The sequence below is a fragment of the Zosterops lateralis genome (genome assembly GCF_965231275.1).
Source record: "Zosterops lateralis genome assembly, chromosome: 1".
Classification (NCBI taxonomy): Eukaryota; Metazoa; Chordata; class Aves; order Passeriformes; family Zosteropidae; genus Zosterops; species Zosterops lateralis.
In genome coordinates, this window is record NC_139762.1 from 29,660,214 (window position 1) to 29,679,026 (window position 18,813).

Here is an 18,813-nt window from a genome sequence, read left to right on the forward strand (position 1 = left end):
CTACTGTTACTTTATTTTGTGGTCTTTATCTACCTAGGTCTTATTCAGAATATGAAGAGTAATTAGGAAGAGACCTTTGCCTGTTCTGGAAGGCAGGTGGTAGGGAAAGAACTGTAAAAATCACATATAACAAAGAAGTCTAGGTATTTTCTGCTTGCTTTTAAAAAGAACTACATGGCATTCCCTATAAAAATGAATGGAAATAAATGGGGTTTGGATTTATTTCTAATAATAAGGCATGCAGTAATAAAGCATACCATCAGTGCAAAAGAAGAGCTATTCCTTTTATGTAGGATCTTTAGAAGCAGAGATAAATCTATTTACTTTTTATTTTGTCGGTCATTTATTTAATATTTTGATTCATGCACATTTAAGTATACACATACAGCAAATGCTCCATCTTAAAACATTAGGATCTATTTCTGTGCAAAGAGAGGATGACTTCTGAGAAACTCACAACTAACAAATTGAAGAATTTCCATAAGAGTTAAGCATTAACCTGAAATTGTATCCTAATTTTGGGTCAAATTCTCAAATATATCTCAATCTTGATTCAAAGTTCATCAACAAATTAATTTTAAGGGGATGGTACAAGTGTTTAATCATAAAACAGTCCGTAATTCAAGAAATTAGGAAGACTACAAAAGGCTGAACAATTCTTTAGACTTGTTATAGCTAAACTTAATTTAGAACAGAACAAAAGATAATTTCAAAACATATTAAAAACCTCAAGGAAGTTTATCCTTATATTCAGTTTCAGAAGAAATAGTACATACAGTAGAATTTTGCCCATACAAACAGCTGTACTGTTGTTCTACTCACTATTGGAAATAAAAGTCTGTTTTAAGACTGCTTCTAAAACATCTTAGAAACTTTGAGTAGATCTTTCTAACAAGAAAAAGAAGGTTTGGGGTTTTTTTAACCTTTGTCTGTAAGCAGTTTGGAGATATTTTATATACATATGTGCTGAATTTTCTGAGGAAGCTGTGTGTGTTTTCAGACAGTTGTTCAGAGACCTCTTTGCAGCTACTAGTAGGATTGGCTCTTACCACTGTCATTCCCTTAACAATGTCTACTGACATTCCACTTTTGTCTTCAAACCAGATGTCATCCATTATGGAGAACATTCTCTCCACAGGTGCATTAGTGTCTCTGCATGCCAAAACAAATTCAGCAAGGAGCAGGAGATTCTAGAGTGTATGGTATTTTTTCTAAATTATTTACAATTTTCACCCATCTTTCAGTGAGCTTTCTGCACCCAAAACCTTGTGACTGAGAGAAGAGGAGAAACCTCCATTTGAAGGCAGATTTTTGTTTCAGAATGCATAAAGGCTATGTTATCTAAAAATAAAATAAAAATGAATTTACCCTCCATGTGGTTTTGGGACTATGTTCTGCATGCTATTAAGAAGATGAAGGAATTTGGTTTAGGAAGAAACTCAGATTTGAATATCAGTGACCTAGCAAACAAATGTTGCAGAGATGTATTTAGCACTGAAGGGGAAAAATACTCTTTGAAGAATAGGCTTGCATAAATCTGTGTAATTAAGTTAGTCCAAGTAACTTGTGATACTCAATTTGCAATTTTCTGAAACGTGGAGGATTTAAGCCTCCATTACATTAACTGAGGCTGCACTGCAAGTCAGAAGTGAGTCCACTGAAGCACTCTTTTATCAGTGCCTTAACATTGGACTATCTCCTTAACAAGCATAGCTACAGTCATAACTGCATGAAAGGCAATGGGACTGGGACCAAAATTTTCATGTCAAATGAAATTTGCTCCTGCATTATGCTGTTCACATTTTTCACCTTATGTCTTCCACGTCCTCTGGTCTTGCCTTCTGGGGGAGGTTAGTGCAGGGTAAGCTGGGATCTATACTTAAATAGCAAATCCTTTTTAGACATTTGTAGTTTATACTAAAAATGCTATTGTGTGGGATAATGTAGGAGCACTTCCAGTGCTGTTAAATCATACATTCAGCAATTCTTCCTGAGTGGAGGCCTATATATTCGGTGCTAATTACTGCTGACACTGCATGGATGCAGTTGCTGATGGCTGTGATATTAGTGTAAACAGAGTCTGTAATTAAAAGACCATGACTCTTCCTATACAAACATTTCTTCCTGAGTATCTCATGCAGTGATGCATATTTCAAAACCTACTCAGTATGTCAGGGAAAAATTGAAGGAACACCTCAGGTGAAAGCACACAGTTTTCAGATGTTCCTAACTTTCCAATGACAATAGTATTTCTAACTTTTGAGTTTATACAATTTTAGAAGAAAATAATGTATTGTCTGTCTTACAAATACCAAAACTCTGCTTTTGCTATTCTTCCTTGTAATGGGTGGCAAAAATTGATAGTGGCACTATCAATTTCTTTTTTTTTTTTCTGTTTTTTTTTATTCCTCAAGTTTACATCACATAATTTTCTGTGACTGAAAGAGCCAAAAAGTAGACCCACCGTATTGAAACCCAAGCTTTTCAAAAGACCTTGAAAACTTGACATAGACTACATGTGGGGCAGCACGAATTAGGCTTTCTGTGAAGCAGGGAAGTGGGACAGCAAGTACTTCATCCACTAATCCCAATACTGCTGAACCATCACATCCCTCTTCCTTATGGTGTGAAAGAATTCTCATTTTTTTTCTTTTTTGCAAGAGACTGAGGTGGCTTTCAAGGTTTTATTATTGTAGGGGAAAGTGATACTATTTTTGTATAATAAAGGAGCACAGATTAATCTCCTCTCATAAGGGGATTTATTATATGCTATTCAGATACATAACTTCTATCTCTGGACTAGGAAAAATCATGTAAGAAGTTGCAAGAATGTACATGGTTCTCAGGGAGGGGAAAAGGTGACAGTGCTCTGAGAGCCTTTCCTGCTCACAGTCCGTTAGGTTGGAGGGTTTTTATTATTCTTAGAGCCAGAGTATGTGGACATCTGTCAGCTTTTTTCCCTCACATGTGCAGCAACTGTGTGTGGTCCTCTAAATGAAACTATTAGCTATGCAGTTCTGTATTCATGTACCAATTCTGAGAGTGCTGAATTCGTGCCAGTTAGAAAGTATTGTCTTACGGGTGGGTCAAATGGGGATACATAAATACCATAACAAAGTAAACAATTGCTTTAAAATAAATTATTTTTCTTCGCTTTCTCCCCAAATTTTAATTTTTTTCATTTAAAATGAGATTAACAGGTTTGCTTTTAAAGAGCAAGCTTGTTTTACAGCAGCATGCTGAACTGGATGATCATCACTGTAAGAACAGCTGCTGTGGGAGGTCAGGGAAGTCAAAGAAGAGAAAAAAGTAGCCACTGCCATAAGAAGTTGGGTGATCTCTAGATGCAGTTAGTTTAATTCACAAAGTCTACATTAATAAAAAGACTGCATTAATAAAGACTGCTGGGAACCAACGTTTACATTCAGAAGTTGTTAGACATAAGGATAGGCTACTATACTCATTACTAAGTATCCTGTGATTGCACAGGTGTTTACTAAATACTTGGGAAATGTTCAGCTGATGCACAACAAACACCCATATGCTTCATAACACTGAATTAAGAGGTTTACTTTGTTTACTGGGTTAATTAACTTTTCAGATTAGGGCAGCCTTCAAAATTACATTGAAAACAGAGCCACTGTAAACACATATACTTTACAGTATAAATCCTACAGCAGCACCATCAGCATGGAAGCCATCACAACAGTGATGTCTAGGCTGTATGTAGTGCCTTTCTGGGATCTCAAAATACAGCATGAACCATTTTCTCTTATGGGGAAAAAATACACACTGATCTGACTTCCTTGCCAAAATAACCCAGCTATGCCACTTCACCAGCTCTGCCATTTCTTGTTGCTAGATATGTAACAGTGTCATCTACCATGCTGTACAAGTAATACATGTTAGTTAAATGGATTTTTCTTTTTCAATTATCTAGCAACATTTTGTCAATTATCTAGCAGCTCACATTGGCAAGACTTGTCATAAACTTCATAGATCTGTCAGATTCCTATAATGATGGAACATATGTTAAGAAGAGCCCCAAATCCCTTAAAAAAAAAAAAAAAAGGAAAATCAAACATGTGGCCTAGACCAAAAGATACTTAATGCATGTACAATGAAAGGAATCTAGTGATTTTTGAATTCACTGGTCACAATGTCACTCTCTCTTTCAAGTTCTTGCAAGTAGTTCCTCTACTTTTAAAGCTAAAAGGCCATCTTCTCTCCTATTAGCTTTTGTTTTAACACAGTCCTTTCATTTTCCCAGCAGAACAAATCTTTTTCCATGATCCAGCTGCCAAGAGAAATTTTCTTTAACTACCTGTCTCTCAAAGCCACCCAAAGCCTTGATATTACCCTCAAGAAATGTCTGACAATTTAGAGATTTTTTTCAGATTTTGACAAGACACACTATTTGACACATTTTTCAAGCTATTCAAAATAGATTTTATAAAAATCTTCTAGTTAGCCAGTAAAGAAATAACTTCCGAATGCTAAGGCACTAAACAGACATTACCAATTTGGTAGAGGTAGTCTTAATACAGTTTTGGAGGAAGTTTTAAAGAGATAATATGCCATTATAGTTTCCTCATTAGTTTTATAAAACAGCCCTTCAATTTGTTCAATAATAAGAAGAGTCATACGCAGAAATGTGATCTACAAGAAGACAAAAAAAATAATAAATATAGTAATAATTTTATACTGGTGATATCCTTTGATTCTGGCTGAACTAAAGTAATGTGAAAGTGTATTTTTAAATTATCTTTAATCATTCAAACAAACAATTGCCATCTCACCAACAAAACCTCTGCTGTACAAAATGAAATGAAACCTTATCTAGATAAATACAGTCAAAGCCTTTCTCATCTCTGTCTCTTCTGGTACTGACAACAAATTGCCATGGATTTTCTAGCATATGACTATTTCATAATTCAACATAGAATACAAGACACAATATGCTAAAATAATTTAGCAAAGCAGACAATATTTCATGAACTCACAAGAAGTGATAAAAAAATTGTAACTGTACCAATGATGTCAATTGTTCATACAATTGTTCATACAATTGTTCATACAATGATGTCAAATGTTCATACTCAGACAGAATATGTCTAAGGTAGCAAGAATATATCTGAAAAGAGACATTCTGTTCATCACACAGATCCTGGCAACCAGCCTCAGCAGCTCAAAACAGAAGGTCAATAGAAGCTGCTTGAGACTCCTTTCCCAAGGAGATACAGCGTGGCCAGAGAACTGCCCAGGCGAGAAAGCCTTGTCAGTCATCCATCTGCATTCTCTTTTCCATAGGGATAATTTAAGGTATGAGGTAAATACAACAAAAGAAATGCAACAACAGTTTTTCTAGTTGAGATAAAAAAATCTGGAATTTTCATATGCAGTACTGCAATCTTTTTTGCCTGTTCATTTTTATCAAATGACTTTTTCACATATACAGAAATCGTAACTCTGAGACAATCCTATAGCAACAGAATGAAATGCTTTAGTAGTCGACACAAAAATTAGCAGATGATCTTAATTCTGAATACTCTAAATACATATGTTTTAAAGTTATTATCACAATAAGCAATGTTAGAATTTATGTTCTGAGTTATTTCCTTCAAGAAGGAGAAATTATTTCATAGAGGTCTGATCAAAGTGACCTCTTCATTCTTTATATTGTAACAATTCTTTTGGTACAATATAAGCAGAAAATTAATACACTGGAAAATTGAAAAATATATATATTGCAGCCACATATCATGATTTCTTCCCTACAGTAGGTGTGTGTAATGCAGAAATTTTTCTTTTGCCTTTTATGTTAATACTGGTGTGGCACTTTAAAATACAGGTTATTGCAAAGTATGTTGTCTAACTTTGTTAGCATTTACACCCAGTTAGAGCTTGGTGGTCATCAGACAAAGTTTTACAAACCTGGACACATCTATAAATAAACAGAGTGACATCATCACAGTGATATTTGAAGTAAGTCTTTGTCTCACTACAGAAAAGGCTTCATAGGCTGAAAATATTAAAGCAAACACTTATCTCCTCATGACTGGATACCTAAATAACTACCTCTATATATTTTGGAAATTTTATAGTTGAAAAGCATTGTCAATGTATATGAGACTAACCATAAAGACTTTTACCTGTAGAAAATGATAGTTTAATAAATTGCTTCAGACAGAGCTAGATTAATCAACTCCATCACCCCAATTAATTATACAGCAATTATTTTCTGATGTTTTAAATGTCTTCTGATTACGTCTTGCTCAGTAATTCGCAAAGTGTCTACATCTTAATATTATTTCCGATGTTATAACAAAAATTGTTGATTGTTTCTTACTAGCATAACTTTTTCAAGCTCTAAAGACTTAATCATCCATTTTATCTGCTCTTAGGTAATGGTTCTAAACATCCCCAAACTGGCAAAGAATATTTTTAACTGAATAAATATAAAAACTCGAGCCACAAATAATTTTTTTCCACACAGCCTAGAGAAAATGGCCACCTATGAGAAATGTTTTACTATCTGTAGAAGGTCATATAAATACAAAGCCATTTGCACTCTATAAAGCTTTTTGCCATTATTTCTATAAGTTCGTGAGCCATTTGGGATCCAAAAGTCCTAAATTTTCAACTAGTTTTCATAAGAAAGTAGAGTTGAAATCAAATGAAATATGAAGCAGGAGGTCAGTACGGAGAAACTAAATGCCTTAGAAGGAAAATTATATCCCCAACTATGTCTAGAGTCCAGGTAAATGAGAGGGAGGTTTTCTAGAAGATACTAGGAGCTCTTCTAAGTACTATTGGCTCTATTTGATTTTCAACACAAACTTACAATTCAGCATGTGCCTCCTTGACCATCAATGGGTTAAGCAGGTCTGTAAGAACGAAATGAACATACTGAGACTCCACCTGAAGCAGCCAGAAAGGATAACTTACAAACTTTAGAGGAAAAATTTCTGGGAACATTGGCCAGAAAAAGCAATGAGAGGATCGATTCCAGCGTACTCTTTTCCAAAAGGGGTGAGAGTTCCTCTGTGTTTTCACTTGACAGTGCTGATTTTGCTCATGTGTGGCTATTCTGAGGCCTCTTCCAAAAAAGGAAGTCCCCAGCAGAGAACTCTTATTTCTAAGACTGAACCAGGAGCCTCTAGGATAGGACTACAGGGTCAGCTAAGCCTGTGACTGAGTGAATAAGACAGATGAAAATAAACCTAATTACATACTCACTGCCTCATACATGCAGTATGAAATTGGACTCCTTAACCTTGCATTCAGCAACCAAGCCCTTAGATTTTAGCAAATGAACTTTAGATCATAAATTCTTAGATTTTTTAGAGTGTAAGGTCTAGACAAGCCCCTGAGCAACCTGATCCAATTAGACCTGCTTTGAGCAGAGAGGGTTGGTCTAGATGACCTTTGGAGGTCTCCTCCAACCTAAATTATCTTTGGGCCTCTGACTCTTCAAGCAGGAAATGTCCATTTGATCTGTGTTTATAAAGCACCTAGTGTCTAAGACCTTTAGGTGTTACCACAGAAAAAATAAATAATAATCACTAACTGCCAATTTGTTCACACAGTTTATATAAAGTAACACAAGGAATTGTTTGGTCAGCCTCAGATTATTTATTTAATTACTGGATTCTGAAATTACTGGGGTTTTTGTAAGGATATCACTTTTTTTTCCTGACTATAACAGACACACAAGAAAGAAAAACAAAGATACACAAATATCATCTGTAATCTATTGCAAATCCATGGCTGCTCTAGTCCATATTTTGAAGAAATGTTTCTTACTGGTTGGCCAATTACAAGTTCCACTGAGGATGTGCAAACCAGAATAAGAAAATTCAGCTCAAGCCCTTAAATTTACCATGTCTACAGTGCTAACACTATTGAAAGTTATTGTAAGTGTAAAGACATGTGTCAGAATACTGATAAGGAGAATGATGGGACAACTCCTGAGCCTTTCACAGTGTACCTTTAAAATTGCTCAATTCGCCTCACGCAGATTTCTACAGCATGGAATGCAATGCCAAAGGGACAACAAAGCCAACATGGGGACTTTAAGCTGTGCTTTCTCAGTATCAGGGAAAGAAGCACAGCCAGAAAATGTATTACCTGCAGGAACCACCCACTGGGGCTATAGATAGGTAGCACAATTTAGTGCTATCAGAAATCACAACATATACAATAAATGGCGAAATTTGTACCTACTTGGATTTTGCAATTAAGTATATACCTCTGCTTCACTGCTATTTTTCTGATGTCAAATTTCAAGGACTTTTGATGGTAATAAAAACCCTCCCACTGACACACATGAAAGATAAGCAGTGTGTTTGTAACCCTATTGCCTGGAAATAGTAGGTCCAGAAATAGTTGGCGCTAAACTTTAAATAAAATTATAGAACTCTTTCAACCTTTCTACTCTCACTGTGTAAATGTGAAAGTAGTGTAAATCTTGTTGACAGTTATTGCCATATCTATTGGCACACACTCAGCAGCAGTTTCAGAAGTGTTGTGCAGCATGGCTAGTACCCATTACCTGTCTCCCCATATTTTCTTACAATTTATTTTCACCCCAGCAGGCAGCACCTCACAATGCCATTAATTTGTTGGGCAGCTCATACTTTCCAACACAAACTATTTTACAATGTGCTCTTATAAACAACCTGGTGGTTTACTGGCAATGCTCAACAGTGTCAGGAGAGAGGTTATGATTTAAAGGCAGCAGGTAAAAAATTGAGCAGGTCATGGAGATGACATCGTTTGACCAAACCTCCTCTCCTCTAATTTTACTATCGTCAGCAAAAGTGCACAAAATCACCAGATTCACACTTGGTCTCCATAATACATGACTGAAACAATGCCACTATCAAACAGCTCTTTTTGTTGGCGTTTTTCCTACACAGTATTCTGCTAATAGTATATTTGCTAGCTGACTACAGGTGTAAGAAAACAAATGGAGAAAGAAGTGGAAAGAAATCTTTAAATTGATTTTAAGAGCAAGTACGGAAAACCCCACCCAAAGCCATATCTCCTTGCAGAATAATTAGGCACTAGTAAAATACTTGCATGACTTCATATGTATTTGTAGCTACTCGTGTTTGACTGCTTTGGTTAATACAAGCCTTTTCAGAGTGAATGGAAAAAATCCCATCACTAAGAGAAAAAAATCAGTCTTTTTATTGTAACAAACTGAAACTCATATTTTTTTCTTATTATGTCTCTAATTTCCTCTTGTAAATTCTACTTCTACGTCTAGTAAGTAATGCAAATGTATATACACACAACCTGAGGTCTTGCCAGGTTCTTAATATCATCAATATTTTTAGAATATTTAACGTATTTTTTTATCAGTAATACTAATGCATGCATTAACTGATGCTGTCTCTCCTGTTGTTACTCAAAATTAAATTGCTGTCAATCTGACACCTTTTGCAGACACTCAAGGAACTTGAAATTTTCTATTAACAAGTAATAGAAAACTAGAATGGATCAGAGGATATGATTATGTGTTACATTTTTACAACCAAAAATGATCTGCTAGGCTATTCTATTTTTACTTCTGTATCTTTAATCTAAAGATTCCGGCACCTGGGGCAGGGTTAAATGAGCAAACAATCTGAGTAATATGCTATCAGTATTCCTAGGGAATGCTTGTCTGCCATTACACAAATTGAATACTGCAAAATGGTTATTGAAGCTTTTCATACTAAGGTCAGAATATAAAAACATATCTTTGGCATAAAAAACTTCTTACTGTAAATCTAAGCCATAAATGCAACTATTCAAGTATAATTCACACATAAAGAGAGCCTGAAGGGGTTAAGCCTGTGTCAGTCTTAAATTCATGCAACCTTTCTACTTAATTTTAAACATTTTCCATGTGCTTGCAATGTTTTCTAATAACAGGCCAATTCCTTAACTCACACAGGAATCTAAATTACAATAATCATATGCATTCCTTTCCCCAAGAAAGGAAACACCTGTTGTAGTTGGTTAATTGCTGACTTTTTGTAAGCTTTCAGAAGAAAACTAACATTTACAAATAATTTATAACTGAAAAAGTTCAGAAGCAGAGAAACACATGAATTTTAAAACTGGTATGAAACTCAAAATGTATGTTGAGATAGTAACAGATGTTTTCGCTTTGTTAATTAAAGAAAAACTCTGTATCAAAGTACCATAATAGGATACAGTTATTTTATAACTAAGATAGGGCTAGTTTCTATTCCATTTCACTTCTGCAATAATTGTTATTAATGCCACTATACAGCAGGAGAAAATAAAAATTAAGCCCTAAAAAAGAATGTGAATTTTAAAAAAAAGAGTTTGTGTACCTAAACAAATATACAATATAGAAGATTTATTCAATGAGGAATTTAAGATATTCATTCACTTGTTTCTATGGAATTCTTTGTGAATTTGAGAAAAAGGCACATATTTACACTTTTACAAATCTCAAAGTGTCACTTAAACCTATCTTTTTAAAATGCACACACATGCATGCACCCACACATGCACTCACAGTAGTAGTAGTATCTTTAATCAGAGAGTTGCTCATTATTTCCAGCTGCATTCTAATATACAAAACCCCCCTAAATTCTGCCCTAAGCTATGGTACTTTATTTTCATTCATATAAATCTGGTCATTTCAGTGGAATTATACTCAAAAGGAGCAAAAGGAGTTATGCCTTGTGCTAATGCTCTTATACAAATATACAGATATTGAGGCATGACATGGTACTTGAAACATGGTAGCCAAAGTACAGTCAGAGCAAGATCAACATGGAGGAAAGACTAAAAGAAAGAGTTCAGGAAAAGCAAACTTATACTTCTGTCATGTACAAATGAGATAGTTACAGAGCTTCACATCCTGCAAGGTGTATTTTCATATGACAGTCAAGTCTTTCGAGAGATAAATAGCAAGATAACCATTGCCTTCAGTACTAGGAATGGAAAACCAATTATATAAAAGAGGAGGGGGAAAAAAAGCCTGGGTAAACTGATCAGTTTTTGCTACAACAATAAATGGTATGTGTTACTAAGTCTGCAGCAGATAGGGGAAAAAAAATCCAACAAAATATCTGGATATTGCACTCATACTCCTTATCATTTGTCTCTTAACTAATGGCTGTCATACAGGTAAGTAAGGTTCATTTACCTGGGTTAATGAGGGGCAAGGCTTACAAAGGGCTCCCAGCAAAGCCAAGCTAAGCACTGGAATACTGTGGAACAGCTCATATGGGCCTGCTGCTGACACCTGTGCTGAGGTGTGTGCCACAGACCCTGCACAAGGTGCACATTAGGGCACACCCTTTGTTCCAGGTCAGCCAGACCTGGGATAAATTCACCTTGAATGCTGAAGAGGAGCCTGAGCTTCTGTAAGTAGCTGGCCCAATATGAGAATGCATGTCAGCAAGATGATGTTTCCACTCCAGCAGCCAAAGTGAGCCCCAGTAGAATAATGCAGTAATGCTGATAGCAGAGGGCTTGGTGTGATTATTTGGATGCTACATTATAGGCGTATCCTGAAACAATAATAACTTCCTACTTCTTCTTGGTATTTAACATGCCATTCCTCTCACCCTCCCCTTTTTCTCTGTAGGAACCAATTTACTGTGAATTTTTTTTTTATACAATAGCTAATTTCACCTACTGCATTTAATGTCATAGGAGTTATACATGCAAAGCCCTGTACTTAGAGATAAGATAGTCCTTTATGCCATTTTAATCAATCTTTGTCAGGGGTATGTTACTTAATAGCTCTGTCTTCCTATAGAAAATGAGCAACTTAAGGGAAATGAAACTTTTCAAAGATACATTTTCCTTCTGGCAGACTGTGAAATACACCATAATTATCCTCTTTCAATGAATAACGTTTGAAAGAAAATGAACATTCTGTGCACCAAGAAGTATAATACAATGACAATCTCAACTGCCTTGTAAATAAAAGGAAATTGTTTTTCTACTATGATCTATATTGCACAGAAACATATATACATGCTTGATAAATCTAAAACCAAATCAGACTATCAAGCCATTTTTTAAGGTTCTGTTAATTTCTAATGACAATAAACTCAGTGTTTCACAGCCAAAAGACATTTTATTTATATTTCTGAAAGACTGAAACTGTGTTATGAATTATGGGCTCCATCCTGCACACTGATGGAACTACTTGTATGAGTAAGTCTATGAAGACTGAACACGACCTCTTTTAAAGAACAAAAAGAGGGTAAGATAAAGCAAAACTTTACTGTTGGGGATAGGGGCATAAGGGGTAGTGGGGATGGAAGAGGAGACAGGAAAAGGCCTTTTCCATAGCATAATAAAATCATGACATTCCAGCCCACATTCTTGTATTAGGAAACCTGTACTATCTTTAACAGCTTGGTAAAGTAAATGTTTGAACACAAATCTTACAAACTAACGGTGCTATTCACAATTTAACTAAACAGTTAGGACAAAATGCCATTTAGCCCTTTTTGATATCTGAATATGTTGTTCCAGTAAATATGAGCATGAAGCAAAAATAAGGAGACAAGGCCACATAATCTTCATTAGCTAATATGAGACAAAAACATTTGAATACCAACCTTTCCCTCAGCCAGCTAGCCAAAATCCAAGTCTTAAGTTAGGAAAATTACAGCTCTACCACAAAGAAATTTGTTACTATGGGAAACCTGTGATGTTTATCTCTTACATCATTTGTTTTTTACTTTTTTTTTTTTTCCCTTCTCCCTTTTCCTCCCCCTACAAAGCACTGCCTCCAGAGACAAGGTGCTACTGCTTAGTGGTAACACATCACAGTATGGAACACCCTGTTCTACCATTTCTAGAACCAACAAAAACCTGGAAACTAACATGTATCAGTAGAAGGAACTTCTGAGTTGCATCCTGCCTTACACAAGTCCTGCATTTGCAAGAACAGGTGCTTCCACTGAGAGAAATCAGCAACGCTTCCTTGCCCAGAGTAAACTTGCAGCAAAGCCAGAGGTCAGCACCTCACCCAGTGCTGAGTTCCACCTTGCAGCTGGCCCAGGGAGACAGCAGCTCCCACTGCACACTGACAGTGGCTGGGCACTGCTGCTCAGCAGGTGGAAGAGGCCAGTGTACAATTAGTGCTGCAACACAAACGCACCAAAAGAAAAAGGGATACTCAGCGTGTCATTCAGATGTTTAAAAGGTGACAAAATAACGCAGTACACACTAAAGATGAGGCAGTATGTAACTAAATACTATCCTATTTCCCAACACTGCTTATACAGTATTGTCCAAAACAGGTGTTCCCCTGCTCTTGCCCCCTGCACTTGGAAACTGCACTCCAAGCAGGGGTTGCACAAACTGGAAAGATGGATCCTCTGCTGGAGTAATTTCTGCTCAGTAGATTGGTGACCACAGAGTTAATGAAAGACATGGGATACACCAGCACCAGATCAGCATGATTCAGTTCAACAAGTCTTATCTGCAGTGGTGCCCAATGCCCATTCCTCCTCCAAGGAATGTTCAAGTGGTTGATGAACTGGCACCACAAGCAGAACATACAGAAATTGATCTCACCACATAGCTGGTGGGAAGGGAAGTTTCTAACTCAACCTATTCCTTAGGTTCTACTTAACTGGAGAGTCACCTCCAGTGAGCATTATTTTCTGTCTACTTTAGATACTTATTTGAATGCTGGATAAACACTCTTTTCCTGAGTTGACTCTGTCTACTCACTATAGGGTTGATTTTTTTAGACACTGAAGTTAATGCCACACTAACTTTAACAGCCCTCACAACTATTTCATTTACTGTAAACAACACATACTCCCAAAATAGTAACAAAAAATTCTACACAGAAATATGTGCCCTTTAGTTTAAAGTTTCAAAACAGATGTGGACCTGCATGGACAAGAAAAAAAATACTGTTTGAATAAATTTAGATTTTTTTCCTAATGTTTAGACTAATGTTAAAACATGAATGTCTTAACATAGGCTAGCTATGAAATAGCTCTAATTAGCTTTCTTTCTCTGTGGTAAGGTGTTAATGCCTAGGTTGTAAAAAGCTGTCTAAACAAGATACCAAGTAAGGGCTACTACCTTATGTAACCATGACATTGTCAATAACATTTAATAAAAATATTATAGAAAGTCATTATACATGCCTTACCATGTCAAAAATAACCCAAAGTCTACCAATAATGAATATATACTGTGTATATTTAGTGTATATATTACACAGACTGTGTATATAGTACACAGTTTCAACTTTTTCAACAAGGAAAGGTCACATAGCCAGAGTACAGGTTATGAAAAACCTTCATAAATTAAATTAGACAGCTAGCTCAAAAAGTTATAAGCTGTTTAGGGAACATGTCAGGAATCTCCTGTCCACAGGGAAGCTTCTCTCTCCCTGTAGAGTGGAATCTGACACCTAATAAGAAAGGCATTTTCTATTCTCTTAATATTTATGGATATTTTGAAGTGTTTTAAGGCCTTCACAGTCTCTGCATGACTTGAACTGCTTTAAACTGCAGTGAACTACCTGCATACACATTATTCCATCTCCAAAGCTTCTGCATTTCCATTCAGAAAGTCATAATGCAGTTATTAAAAGAGATTTCCACACAGAGTTATTGAATCATATTGGTAAGCTTGGTTTATGCCTAGGTGCTGTGATGTGATATGCACAACGTCTTGAATTTGCCTAGTAGTCTGTGGAGTGACAGCTCACTGCAGCTCTTAACAAGCTGTACAGATCAACTTGGTAGACTTGGTTAAGTATCAGTGTTCCTGGTGATCTATCAAATAAATATGAAAAAAGTATTTCACTGAAACATTTAAAGTCTAAAGGTTTCACCCATTAAGAGTTCATAGATATTGTCTTCAAGCATTGAGCCCATTGATGCGAGTGGAACCACCCATGCAAAAATAAGTTAAATGTATTTCTGCCATCAAATCTGAAGAGACTTTAAAAGAGGTCCCATTTCAGAACAGGGCTCTAACTGAACTTTAGCAATGAAAGCAAATCAAAGCATAATAACTTCCACCCTGAGGAAAACTTCATTTAGCAAAAAGTTTATTGGAGAGATTAAAAAAAAAAAAGCCTTTTTGTCACAAAATATTTGAAAATTTTATTTAGAATTTCTGTGAGGAAGAAATCTGTTTAAGACTTAACATAAGGGGTATATATTTTTTATGTAAGACATGTTGTCACAATTTAACTGGTTTTCGATGCAATTTGCAACCAAGCAGCACACTTATTTGCATTTATGTTTCACAACTTGTAGTTTTGTTTCTATGCAGTATGTTAACCTTTTCAAAGTACTGACTTATGGCATTTTTCAATATCTGTGAATATCCAAAAAGAAGTCTTAACTAAATAATGTTCAAGGATAGTTCACAGTAACATCTAAAATCTGTAAGTGGCCTGTGGATAGACATGTCATAGAGATGTACATACTAGAAGATGTTAAGTAAAATAACAACTGGAGACATTACAAGTGTGAGATTCATAATATCTAAAGACTTTTACAAATTGTCCCGAGTATCTGTAGTTATGTTTTTTCCAAATGCACTGACATTTTACAATATAAATTGTAAGGACAAATTAGAAATTAAAATGAAATTAAATCATAAAAGAACCACACGATTTTTACCCTAATAAAATGTGATGGAAGACCCTCTCTACTGCACAGGAGCTGAAATGAAACCTCTAGTATTTTTTCCACTAGCAAGGATCATGATAATACTTAGTACACTAAAGCTAAATATGTTTGGGATTTTTTTTTCCCAATTACTTATAAGCTAATCAGATAAATACACTTTCATACATGATTTATATTAAAATATAAATTACCAGTTAGACAGAAATGCAATACACAGGCACACACACCTACATGCTCTGGCTGCCAAATGTTTCTCTTTAGCATACATGCATGAACCCCTATAAGATAAGCAGGGAATGTATTTAAATAGTGCACATTTTAAACCACTCCATTTCAATATATATTGTTTTTCAGACTACATGCACGTAATCATATTGTTTTCTAAGCAGACATCCATTTGATTACTTAAAGTGCAAATTGTGGTCTGGCAATTGAGATTGCAGAGGAGGATAATGGGAAGGGCAAAGAAAATACAAGCTTTTTTACATCAACAGGTGGCAATGCTAAAGAGGAAAGGAAAGAAAGAGGCGAGTGGGCTCAAAGAAATATACTTTCTTTGCATTGCACAGATACCTAAGAAAGAAAAAAGATTTGGCAGAAATTTGACCCTTTTTCCTGCAATGATGAACACATTGCACATACAAGATTTGTACATGAGAGCACAGGAAGACAGCAGCAGGACCTCACAGAAGTTTCTTGGGCAGTTTGAGAAATCCTCCTTGGGACTGTTCAACATGCACAGGGACTGCCCAGAGCAAGGAAACAGCTTCCAATAGTCCAGGCAAGTACCCCACCTCAGGGCTCAGAGTACTAACCTTCAATTCATGTATCTATGGTCAAGTTGTAAAATCAGAAAAGCAGAGACAAGAATACAGATTGATACACAGCTGAAAACCCCACAGTTGTACTGCAATTGAAAAAATCTAAAAATAAATGCATGTGTTACTCAGGAGCCCCATAAAGAAACATTAGATTTATAAAAACCAAACAAAATTCAACACCAAAATCTCATATATATATATATATGTATATGTATGTATCCATAGGAAAACATGAGGATTGATTGCTGTCTCCTAGGAAGCACAGTGCTTAGTTGTGAAGTGATTAGATGCTTTATTTGGACGTAAAAGTAACTACAAGGATGCTTATTCAGAATAAGCTAATAAACAGAAGTTAACAAGCAAGTATGTATTTATCATAGCTCCCAATACAGCAATACCTATCTCTGCACCAGGTATTAATAGTCTGCAAAGTGTTTTCTTCAAACTAAAAGGTGCAATGTGCCAAAAGTACAGAGCACCTAAGAAAATAATCAGCTACAGAAAAAATCATAATGTTTTCAAGTGAGAGTCAGTTATTTCCCCAGTGAGTTGATTCAGATTTCTCAAAACTATTTGAGAAGCCTAGACATAAAATGGATTGAATTACATTCTTCATCAATAATCTTGAATTCTGACTTGAAGAAGTACACTCATCCTAAGAGCCTATCTTAGCTAGCAGAATTAAGTGATTGTTCTTTACAGCATAAAACAGGACTGGACTCATAAAATTAATCAGTTGGTTCAGAAATGTTCACAATACCTTAATATTTTAGTTTTACTTTGAGTTGTTTTAACCTGGTTTCATGGACTAAACACGCAGTCAGAGCATGTATGTCCCATCCCTACACACCCCACACCTTTAAAAGGAATCCACTCTGCATGCTCAAGACTGCTCAGTGTTGAAAACTGGAACAAAATAAATATGAAATCTAAGAAGTGTATTCCTGCTCAGCACTGGAATGCTAGTGAAGATGCAAACAATAATACTATCTATGTCCTCAGTGATGTGAGAAGAGATCTAGTTTTCGATATTGAGAAGTCAATCTCTGCTTCAAAATTGCCTTTTGGATGAAGCTACTTCCATCCACAGTGCATATAAAGTGATTAGAAACTAAGTAATGAGGAGAGTTTTTTTAAAGATGCTTGATGTTTGCACTATGAACACTCTGACATGGGAAGTTCTGTTCAGTCTTTAATATTTTTATTGTAATTTTACTTTATTCTTTCCAGGAAAATTGGAATTGAGTGCAGTAATGCCCTTTTAATGCATCAATTATAGTCAGTAGATTAAAATCACTGTTACATATGTATCAAAGACACACATAATTTCAATAATTAAAGAAATGATAATGTCGTTTCACTTCTATCAAAAGGATAAATGCCCTGTCTCCCTGTGTTCAGGAACAAAACAAAATGAAAAAATTTGGTGAGCCCTTTACCCAGCAGCCTCCATCTCTTGAACATCAGGGCACAATACAGAATTGTAGTGTATGCAGAAGCTGAGCGCCTGGTGAGACTTCAGCTGACAGGGTGTATCAGTAAGTCACACTGAGATACTGAGAACATATGTCAAATTGCTAGAGCTCACAGAAATTGAATGCTAGTACCTACTGTAGCCTCTAAACCATAAAAACCTACTTTATTCCTAAACTTTTGTCATCATTCAGCTTAATTTAGCTGAATTAAAACTACAATGCATAATAAGTGCCTTAAACTTACAACTAGTGACTTACACACATATAACTAATGACTTAAAAATTACTGCTGATGAAATGCAAAAATAGAATATTCAAAACTATTTAAAAGGATCCCGACAGCATAAGGCAGTTGAAGTCCTTATTTTTATAAAGTCGGAATAAGGAGGAGAAGCAAGAAGATACTCTGAAGCAAAAGATAATCCTTTTTGCAGGATAAATAGAGAAAAACAAACAAATAAACAAGCCCCAAAAGATTTTCAAAGTCTGGTCTGTTCATTCCTTTGGTGTGAAGAGAGTGATGGCTTATAATCTCTCAGACTTGTGACATGCAGTCAAGTGTTACAACCCATACTACTCAGATTCTCAGAGAAGGATAGCAATTATTATTTATTATTGGTTTTGTCAAGAATTATGTTTAATAATAAAGTTTATTAAGTAAGTACATCTAATCACCAGAAAAGTATATGAGCCCTGAAAAAAATGATCATGCTTGTGGCAAGCCAACTACAGCATATGTATTAAAGGATTCATACAGCATAAACATAACATGTATATATAGATTGCTTTTCTTACTCTGAAGCAATTGCCCTTGCCTCTGGCCAAAGCTTGTCAGAAACAGGGCACAATTATCCC

At 35.6% G+C, this 18,813-nt stretch overlaps 1 protein-coding gene across 5 annotated transcripts in view; it reads right to left on the reverse strand.

Annotated features, from left to right (window-relative positions):
* DGKB (diacylglycerol kinase beta) overlaps window positions 1-18,813 on the reverse strand; it is a 385,657-nt gene that overhangs the window by 56,551 nt on the left and 310,293 nt on the right. The gene's annotated exons all lie outside the window — the stretch shown is intronic.